The following is a 10106-nucleotide window of genomic DNA, read 5'->3' as shown; positions in this document are numbered from 1 at the left end:
TACGAAGCTTGGGAAAGATACAAGCAACTAATCAGGAGATGTTCCCCCTGACATGCTCTCAGAATGGACTATCCTAGGTATCTTCTATGATGGTCAATCTGAGATGTCCAAGATGTTCTTGGACCATTCTACTGGTGGATCACTCTACTTGAAGAGAATGCCTGAAGAGGCACAGGAACTTATTGAAATGGTTACAAACAACTAGTTCATGTACACTTTTGAGAGTAACCCTATGCACAATGGGGTAGCTCAGAAGAAAGGAGTTCTGGAGGTTGATACTCTGAATACCATATTGGCTCAGAATAAGATCTTGACCCAACAGGTCAATATGATCTCTCAGTATTTGACTGGAATGCAAGCTGCAACTGGCAGCACTCAAGACACCTCCTATGATGGAGACGCTTATGATCCAGATCAACCCACTATGAAAGAGGTGAATTACATATGAGAACTCTATGGAAACACCTACAACTCCTCATGGAGGAATCATCCTAACTTCTCATGGAAGGATCAACAAAAGCCTCAACAAGGCTTCAACAATAATCAAGGTGGAAGAAACCAAAATAGGTTTAAAAGTAATAAACCATTCCTATCTTCTCACTAACATATGGAGACTTCTAAGCAGAGTCTTTCTGACTTAGCAACCATAGTCTCTGAACTCTCTAAGACCACTCACAGTTTCATAACAGAAACTAGGTCTTCCATCAGAAATCTAGAGGTACAAGTTGGTCAGCTGAGCAAGAGAATCCCTGAGACCCCTCCTAACACTCTCCCAAGCAACACTGAAGTAAACCCAACAGAAGAGTGCAAGACCATCACTGTAGAAGTTGAGGCCGAATCTGAAGGGGATGCTCTAGCATTGAACGCCAGTAAGGAAGTCCCTACTGGGTATTGAACGCCCAAGGAGGAGCCATCCTTGGCGTTGAACGCCAGTAAGGAAGTCCCTACTAGGCGTTCAACGCTCAAAGAAGAACCATTCTTGGCATTGAACGCCAGTAAGAGAATCTTTACTGGGCATTCAACGCCCAAAGTGGTACATAAGCTGGCATTGAACGCCAGTAATAGGGCAGCTGGGCGTTCAACGCCCACAAAACACTTTCCTATTGAAGAACTGAAGGCAACTAAGACTCATGAGGAGAACATAGAAGTTCCATTGAATGCCTTATTGTAAATTATGGATTATGAAGATCACTTCTCCTCTGATGAGGAAGAGGAAACTAGGGAAGAGCAAGTTGCTCGGTACCTAGGAATTCTGATGAAGTTAAATGCCAAATTATGTGGAATAGAGACATTGGAGGAAGAACCTCCAGTGCTCACCAAAGAACTCAATGCCTTGGTTCAAAAGAAACTACCTCAGAAGCTGTCGGATCCCGGACACTTCCTAATTCCTTGCACCAAAGGCACCAGTACCTTTGAGAAGGCTCTGTGTGACCTAGGATCAAGTATAAACCTCATGCCACTCTTTGTAATGGAGAGACTGGGAATCTTTGAGGTACAAATTGCAAGAATCTCGCTAGAGATGGCAGACAAGTCAATAAAAAATGCATATGGTCTAGTAGAGGATGTCTTAGTAAAGGTTGAAGACCTTTACATCCCTGCAGATTTTATAATCTTGGATACTGGAGAGGACGAGGATGAATCCATCATCCTTGGAAGACCTTTCCTAGCCACTGCCAATGCCATCATTGATGTAGCAAGGGGAGAGCTAGTCCTACAATTGCATGAGGACTGTATCTTATTCAAAATACCTAACCCTAACTCTCCCTCTGACAAAAGAGAGACAATTGTGCAACTCTTAGTGTTCCAACCCTCTCTCTCTCAGTGCAAAGTTATACAGAGCCCCCAGACACCAATTCTAAGTTTGGTGTTGGGCAGCCATCATCAAGCACTAAGAATAAAGGTACTAAGAAGAAGGTATCTAAAGGCTGGAGGGACAAGAAAATCTCCACTGAAGGCCTCTCACCTGGCATGAAAGTTGTCTTCACTGACAACCCAGTCATTCCACATACTGTGAACAAGATCCGGTCTCTAGAACATGTGAAACTCATCCATGAGAGCACAGGCAAGAACTTCACTGTAAGGGGTGAAATTCTGATCCCTTATCCATCTCCATAAGGAGCTAACCATCAAGCTAGTGGCGTTAAAGAAGCGCTTGTTGGGAGACAACCCAACCGTGATTAGTTATTTCTGTTTTTCTTTAAGTTTATTTTAAATAATTATTTCTTTAAGTTTGTGATCATGTGAAATAGTTAGAACAGAAACAGAGACAGTCAGAACTGGAAACAGAACACCCTGGAGCAGGTACCTAGCTGGCGTTGAACGCCAGACAAGGAGGCCAGAGTGGGCATTCAATGCCACACAGGGTATCCTTAATGGGCATTCAACGCCCAAGAAGAGTAGTATTGCTGGCATTGAACACCAGCCAAGGAGCATGCAGCTGGCATTAAATGCCAGCCAGGAGGCAGAGACCTGGCATTGAGCGCCAGGAAGGAGGTCCTTTATGGGCGTTCAACGCCCTATGAGGAGCATAAAGCTGGCGTTCAGTCATGGTAAAATCTTGGTTTTTTTAATTATCAGGGACTCCCAAGCACACGAATTCTCTCTAACTAGATAATTGAGGGCTTGTTAGTCAACAGTATAACACGAGGCATATATTGGTGTCAACCAAGAAGATATATATCAATATATCTATTGAAAATGCTTTTATTCATCTAGATTGATCTAAATTGACTTTTTTTACCCCACTCTAATAAAATAAACAAAGAATGAAAATGATTATGAATTCACTATGGTATATACATATACCGTTATATAAATATAACTTCGACAGGTCAAATTCAGCCTTTAAACTACTGTTTAATTATTTCATTGTCATTCTCAATATAACAAGAATGGAATCACGCTCTGTAGGATTTGAACCTACGACATCGAATTTTGGAGACCCACGTTCTACCGAACTGAACTAAGAGCGCTTATTATTTATTTTTTTAATAACATAATAATATTATATTAATAAAATATTATTAAATTTTAAGTGACCCCAATACATCTTGCTTGCATATGCCATATACTATATATAAATATTGATATATATGTATCTCCAATTTGAATCGGTCTCAATTGATCCCTTGTTACTTCTCCTACGATAAGTATTAGTTCGAGATAGGGATGACAGGATTTGAACCCGTGACATTTTGTACCCAAAACAAACGCGCTACCAAGCTGCGCTACATCCCTTTCAATTGGTTTCCTGTGTCATTGTAAAGAATCTTTGTCTTGTTTTCCACATTTTCTCTATTGTATATATATTATATAATATAAAATAATATATAATATAATTAAGAATATAAAAATTCTTATATTCTAATCAGAAAAATTTTAATATAATAATCAAAGAAAGACTTCTTAAGTTAATAAATAATTTAAATAATAATAAATAGGAAATTTCCCTAACATGGAAATCTATTTCATTTTTATGGAATGTTCGGGCAGAAATAGACCCCTTTTTATTAGAAAACAAAAAAGCTATCGAATGAATCGTTGTACATTTCAAATTTGAATTAAGAATTCGGCAGAAAATCCATATACGAGCAGGAGCTGGGCATTCAATGCCCACAAAGGGCAGGGAATTCGAATTCCCTGGCCTCTCAGGACCAGTGGGTCCCACAGAATCTCCACCTACCCCCATCTTCTTCTCTCCCTTACTTTCCCTCTTCTCCACACACTCTTCCCCATAAACCCTCAACCAATCACATCCATATCTCTTCCCAAAACCATCACAACTACCACCAACTACCACCCACTTCAAATTAAAAAATTTAACACCTAATTCCCCCCTCAAGTTCAAAACCTAACCCATCCCACCCTTATAAATACCCCTTCTTCTAACCTTCCAACACACACTTCATACACACAAGCCCCCACTTGGCCGAACCATATCTCCCTCCATCTCTCTCTATTTTCTTTTTCTTCTACTATTTTCTTCCCTTTTGCTATTATTTTGCTCGAGCACGAGAAAAGCTTTAAGTTTGGTGTTGGAAAAGCCTTGCTTTTTGCTTTCCATTCACACTTATGGCACCCAAAGTCGGAGAATCCTCTAGAAAAAGGAAAGGAAAAGCTGTTGATTCCACCTCCAAACCTTGGGAGATGGAGAAATTCATCACCAAATCTCATCAAGACCACTTCTATGAAGTAGTGGCAAAAAAGAGGGTGATTCCTGAAGTCCCCTTTAGGATAAAAAAGAATGAGTACCCGGAGATCCGACGAGAAATCCGGAAGAGAGGTTGGGAAGTTCTAACCAATCCTATCCCGGAAGTTGAAATCTTGATGGTGCAAGAGTTCTATGCCAATGCATGGGTCACTAAACATCATGATACAAGTGTGAACCCAAACCCCAAAAATTGGAGCACCATGGTCCGAGGACGACCCTTAGATTTCATCCCGGAAAGTGTAAGGTTGGCGCTCCATTTTCCAGTAATGCAAGGAGACCCACATCCTTACACTAGAAGAGTCAAGTTCGATCAGAGGCTGGACCAAGTCCTTTTAGACATTTGTGTGGGAGGAGCTCAGTGGAAGATGGATGCTCAAGGCAAGCCTATCCAACTAAGAAGGCTTGACCTCAAGCCTGTAGCTAGAGGATGGTTGGAATTCATCCAACGCTCTATCATCCCTACTAGCAATCGATCAGAAGTGACCATTGACAGAGCCATCATGATTCATTGCATCATGATTGGGAATGAGGTGGAGGTACATGAGGTAATACCTTAATAATTGTAAAAGAAAGCTGAATAGCCTTTCACCTTAGCAAGGTTGGCTTTTTCCCACCTTATATGTCACTTATGTAATTCAGCTAGAATTTTCATAGAAGGAGACATCCCCATTGAGGAGGACAAGCCCATTACTAAAAGAAGGATGGAGCAAACTAGAGAGCCTACGCATGCACCTTAACAAGAGCATGTGGAGCTGCCTCAACAAGAAATTTCTGAGATGCCTCAAGGGATGCGTTTTCCTTCCCAAGGCTATTGGGACCAATTACATACTTCTCTAGGAGAATTAAGCTCAAACATAGATCAGCTGAGGATGGGACATCAAGAGCATTCCACCATCCTCTATGAAATAAGAGAAGATCAAAGAGTTATGAGGGAAGAACAACAAAGGCAAGGGCGTCAAGTGAAAAGCTTAAGACTGAGTAGTTAAAGTCGTGATCCAAAGCAAAAGAGTATGCTTAAGAACTCTAGACACCACTGGCTGGGGATTCTAGCAAAGTTGAATCATAATCTAAAAGGATTCACCCAATTAAGTATCTGTGGCATTTATGTATCCGGTGGTAATACTGAAAAACAAAGCGCTTAGGGTCACAGCCAAGACTCAAAAGAAGCTGTGTTTAAGAATAAAAAAGAACTAAACTAGGAGAGTCAATAATATCATCCGGATTCTAAGTTCCTAAAGATGCCAATTATTCTGAGCTTCAAAGGAAAGTGAGATGCCAAAACTATTCAGAAGTGAATAGCCACTAGTCCCGCTCATCTAATTGAAAATGAGCTTCATTGAAAACTCTGAGATTTATTGTATTCTTCTCTTTTTTTAATCCTACTTAGTTTTTGGTTGCTTAGGGACAATCAACAGTTTAAGTTTGGTATTCTGATGAGCGGATATTTTATACGCTTTTTGGCATCATTTTTATATAGTTTTTGTTATGTTTTGTTTAAGTTTTATTATATTTTCATAGGTTTTAGTGCAAAATTCACATTTTTGGATTCTACTTTGTGTGTTTTATGATAATTTCAGATAAATTCTGGCTGAAATTGAGGAGCTTTGGAAAAAGTCTGATTCAGAGACAAAGAAAGGACTGCAGATGTTGTCGGATTCTGACCTCCGTGCACATGAAGGAGCATTTCTGGAGCTATAGAAGTCCAAATGGCGCGCTCTCAATGGCTATGAAAAGCTAACATCCAGGGATTTCTAGAAATATATAATAGTCTATACTTTTCTCTGGAAATAAAGGTCCAAAATGGGCATTCAACGCCAGCACTTCACCCTCTTCCTGGCATTGAACACCCAAAAGGGAGCAGCTGGCGTCCAACGCCCAAAAAGGAGTCCAAAGATGGTGTTCAACACCCAAGAAGGCTACTAGCTCGTGGAGTCACCCTTACCTCAGTCCAAACACTCACCAAATGGGTCCAGAAAGTGTATTTTCGCACTACAAGACTAGTTTATCTTATTTCTGTAATTCTTTGTTATCATATTAGTATACATAGACAAGAGTGCACCCTTGTTAGTAGCTCTTGGCCACTCTACACGTTTTACATTACTTTTCTGTAAGCTATGAGCAACTAAACCTCCTATGTTAAGGTTAGGAGCTCTACTGATTCTTATGGATTAATAATATCACTATTCTATTTCAATCTATGCTTGATTCCATTCTAAAATGCATCTTCGTTATTCATCCTAAATGAATTCGGAGTGTAACTTGACCGTCATCTCTATTATACATGACTTCTTGCAAGTCCTTGACAGGATAATACTGAACCACAAGCTTGATTATACATCTGTTAGACGGCTAATCCACGACTTCGTTGGGGACTTGGAGACATCAGTCCAGCCGAGGTATGGGGCGATTAGGGACTTTGTCATATAGGCTAGAATCAATGGAGTAGCATTCTCTTATCCGGAAGATCCGACCTTGTCTATGGCGCTTTGAGTAGGATCACCAAGGGAATGGACTGCTAGAGTTTCACCCCCGTTCAGATTGGATAACCACTGACCTGGCATTTGATCTGAAGCAGAGGAGATTAATGACCACTGACCTGACGTTAGTCACTTACAGCCTGCCATGGAATGAATCATCAGAAGTTGAAGTAAACAGTGAGAAAAGTTGATCCAGAAGGAGGAAGCATCTCCGAAGCCTCAACCGTTCTCTTATCACTGATTTCACACCAATTAAGTAATTCTATTTTTATTCTATTTTTATGCGTTTTTCACAACAAACTATATTTTCTATCCACCTAACTAAGATCTACAAGATAGCCATTGCTTGTCCAAACCAACAATCTCCGTGGGATCGACCCTCACTCACCTAAGGTATTACTTGGATGATCCGGTGCACTTACCGGTCTATCTGTGTGAAACTTTTGGAGTCAATTTCGTGCATCACATACCTACCTCTTGAACCTCTGAATGCACCTCTAAAATGCCCTTTGGTGCCTCCTCTATCATTGTGATAGGCCAGATTTGCTTGTAGAAATTGCTCAGGCTTTCTGTATCTCTTTAACATGCTTTCATGAGACAACAATACTGCTTCTAGTTCAGGAACCGGAATTCCTCCAGGTCTTGTTATAATTGATGTGATTAAGGGCACCAACCGAAGTTAATGCATCAACTGTGCTTTTTATCTCCAATAGATACTCGCTCACCGAACCAGAGATCTTGATTGAGCTGAGTCTGTTCTTGAACTGCATCACTTTTGCCTTAATGTGAGAAGAAAAGTGAGCTTCTAATCGCTTCCAGACTTGATGCGTGAACACACACCCAACCATTCTTGTTGTGAATGGTTCGGTCATGGATGCAAGCAACGAGGACTTCAACAGTGCATCCTGTCTCTTCCATCGCATATACTCAGGATTGATAGATTCAGAACTAAAAAGATACATCGTTCTAATATTCTCACCAGTGAGATGATCGAGGAGCTCGTTTCCTTCAACAGTTGATTCGGCTTGATCCTTTCATTGTAAAAAATTGTTTTTATCGAGATTCATTGAGATTGGTACTCCTGTAAAAGTGTTTGATTGTGTAGCAGAAGCCATGGTTTTCAGATCAAGGCTCTGATACCATAAAAGGTATCAGATCTTGAATCTGATGTAGTGCTTCAGAGAGAAATGGATGAGAAGAATCTAGAGAGAGAGGGAGAAAAGGGAAAGAATTTAGAATGTTATTGAATCAAGCTGCTATGTACAATTACAGTTAGGGTATATATATGGTTAGCTAAGCATAACTAGTAATTGCTGATTAGGCAAAACTACCTAACAACTATCCCTCTAATTTATATAGTCTACATGCTCATCTGTATTGACTATTGTGGACTCACATACACTGTCACATATAACTTTTTCTAATAAAAATTCAATCCCGATGGCATCATAGAAAGACACAAAGTCAGGCTAATTGCAAAAGGATTCACTAAAGTGCAAGGAGTGGATCATAGTGATACTTTAGTCTAGTTGTCAAAATGACTACTCTACGAGTAATGTTAGCATTAGCAGCGACAAAGGAATGCTATTAGAGACAATATAATGGGACGCCAATACTGCCTTTCTTCACAAAGATTTAGACAAAGAAGTTTATATGAGGATACCACCAATTTGGATATGTCACAACCAGGTTTTGTCTACAAACTGTAAAAGTCTATATATGGACTTAAGCAAGCAAGCAAGTAATGGAATATTAATCTCACTTAGACTCTTGTTGATTCTGGTTTTAAGTAGTTTTTCTATGATCATTCACTTTTCATCAAGAAACAGTCTAAAAGCTTCACTGTCATCCTAGTATATGTGGATGACAAATTCAAAATATTTTGGTAATTTCAAGTACTACTTGAAAATAGAAGTAGCACACTCCAAGTTTAAAACTCATATTTATCAGTGGAAGTACATCATGGATCTTTTCAAGGATTTTGATTATCTAGATTGTAAGTCATTTTCTACTCCATTTTATTATAGTAAAAAATTTTTAAAAGAGTCAGATACTATTATTTTAACGGGCAACACTACTTATATTCTCTTGTTTTCAACTGCCACATAGGATAATTTTTCTATAATTTATAGTCATAATTTTTGGGTTTACGCCCAATTTATAAACTCAATCAGCACTATTGTTATTGTCTTAAGTAGTGTCATCATTGTATCTGTTTGGCTAAATTATTATTGTTGTTACTGTTGTAATTTTTTTTAAAGTTTATTAGTTATTTAGGCTGCTTTGAAATTAATTAGGATTTTTTAAATATAAATTAGGCTTTAAGTTAGGGGTTTCTTTTCAATCTGGGGTCTATTTCAATTTATAACTCTGGAAAAAAAAAGTCAAGTTGAAAAAAAAAAGAAAAATAGATTCAAAAATTTGATATAAAATTTAACAGATCATATCGGATTGCAAGTTTAAAAACACTAATATCTAATTCGATTTAAGTGCAAGTTAAATTATAAATTTTTTCAAACGGAATTCAACCCAATACATGTGCACTCTTAAAATTTGGTCAATTTACTCAGGAAAGAGAAGTACATGAGTAATTAAAATAATAAAAGAGAGATATGAGAAAAAGTGTATTTAACTGGAAAAAATGCGTTTGATTAACACTTATTTTGACAATGGAATCCATCTATATATAAGTTGAAGCAAGATAATGAACTTTTAAGTAATACTTCAAATAATTTTTTACGAAATTTTTATTTGGACAGTTGGATATTACATTCTTTAACAAATTTTAATTATAAAACTAGTAGTTTACAAATTTTTATTTAGTTAGATAAATTCTTATATCAAATTGTTTAACTATATGAATAGATGTATCTAAGAAATTTTAAAAATTTTTATAGATTGTTATATTTTTATTAAATAATGATGATTTATCTAATTTTATATCACAATTTGATGTAAAAATTATTTTATTTAACAAAATAAAAAGTTAGAGATTAATTTGGTAATTAAAAATTTTTAAGAATTAAATGTATATATTTTGAATATTAATCTATATCGTTTATCTAGATCGATCAATTTTTCTCTCAATTGATTTTGAAAAGTGTGATTTTATTATACAATAAGATTTTTCTCACATTTTTATCTTAATCGATTTTACTTAAGTCTTGTATGTTGGGTTTTTGGGCTCCCTTCTTATGTGGAGAAAAAGTCCAAATGTTAGTATCCAAACCCATGAATAATTGAAGTAACTGAGGTGAGTTAGGGTTGAGTGAGAGGGGTCATTTTGAAAGGAGAATACCAAACACTAGAGAGAAAGGAAGAGAGAAAGTTATTTTCACACATACACAAAGCTATCTCTATAAATTGGTCACTACAGATTCGTTAACCATTGGATCGAGCTCAAATTTGGACAGTGTATT

The 10106-nt window shown here is 37.7% G+C and overlaps 2 non-coding genes across 2 annotated transcripts; both read right to left on the bottom strand.

Annotated features, from left to right (window-relative positions):
* Positions 1 to 2898: 2898 nt before the first annotated feature.
* TRNAW-CCA (transfer RNA tryptophan (anticodon CCA)) lies at positions 2899 to 2972 on the bottom strand. The gene has a single exon. It is a non-coding gene; the product is annotated as a tRNA-Trp (tRNA).
* A 191-nt stretch (positions 2973 to 3163) lies between these two features.
* TRNAP-UGG (transfer RNA proline (anticodon UGG)) lies at positions 3164 to 3237 on the bottom strand. The gene has a single exon. It is a non-coding gene; the product is annotated as a tRNA-Pro (tRNA).
* Positions 3238 to 10106: the final 6869 nt, after the last annotated feature.

The sequence above is a fragment of the Arachis hypogaea genome, chromosome 17 (assembly GCF_003086295.3).
Source record: "Arachis hypogaea cultivar Tifrunner chromosome 17, arahy.Tifrunner.gnm2.J5K5, whole genome shotgun sequence".
NCBI classification, from domain to species: domain Eukaryota; kingdom Viridiplantae; phylum Streptophyta; class Magnoliopsida; order Fabales; family Fabaceae; genus Arachis; species Arachis hypogaea.
The sequence above is the reverse complement of the archived record's forward strand: the minus strand, read 5'-3'. Positions and strand labels throughout refer to the sequence as shown.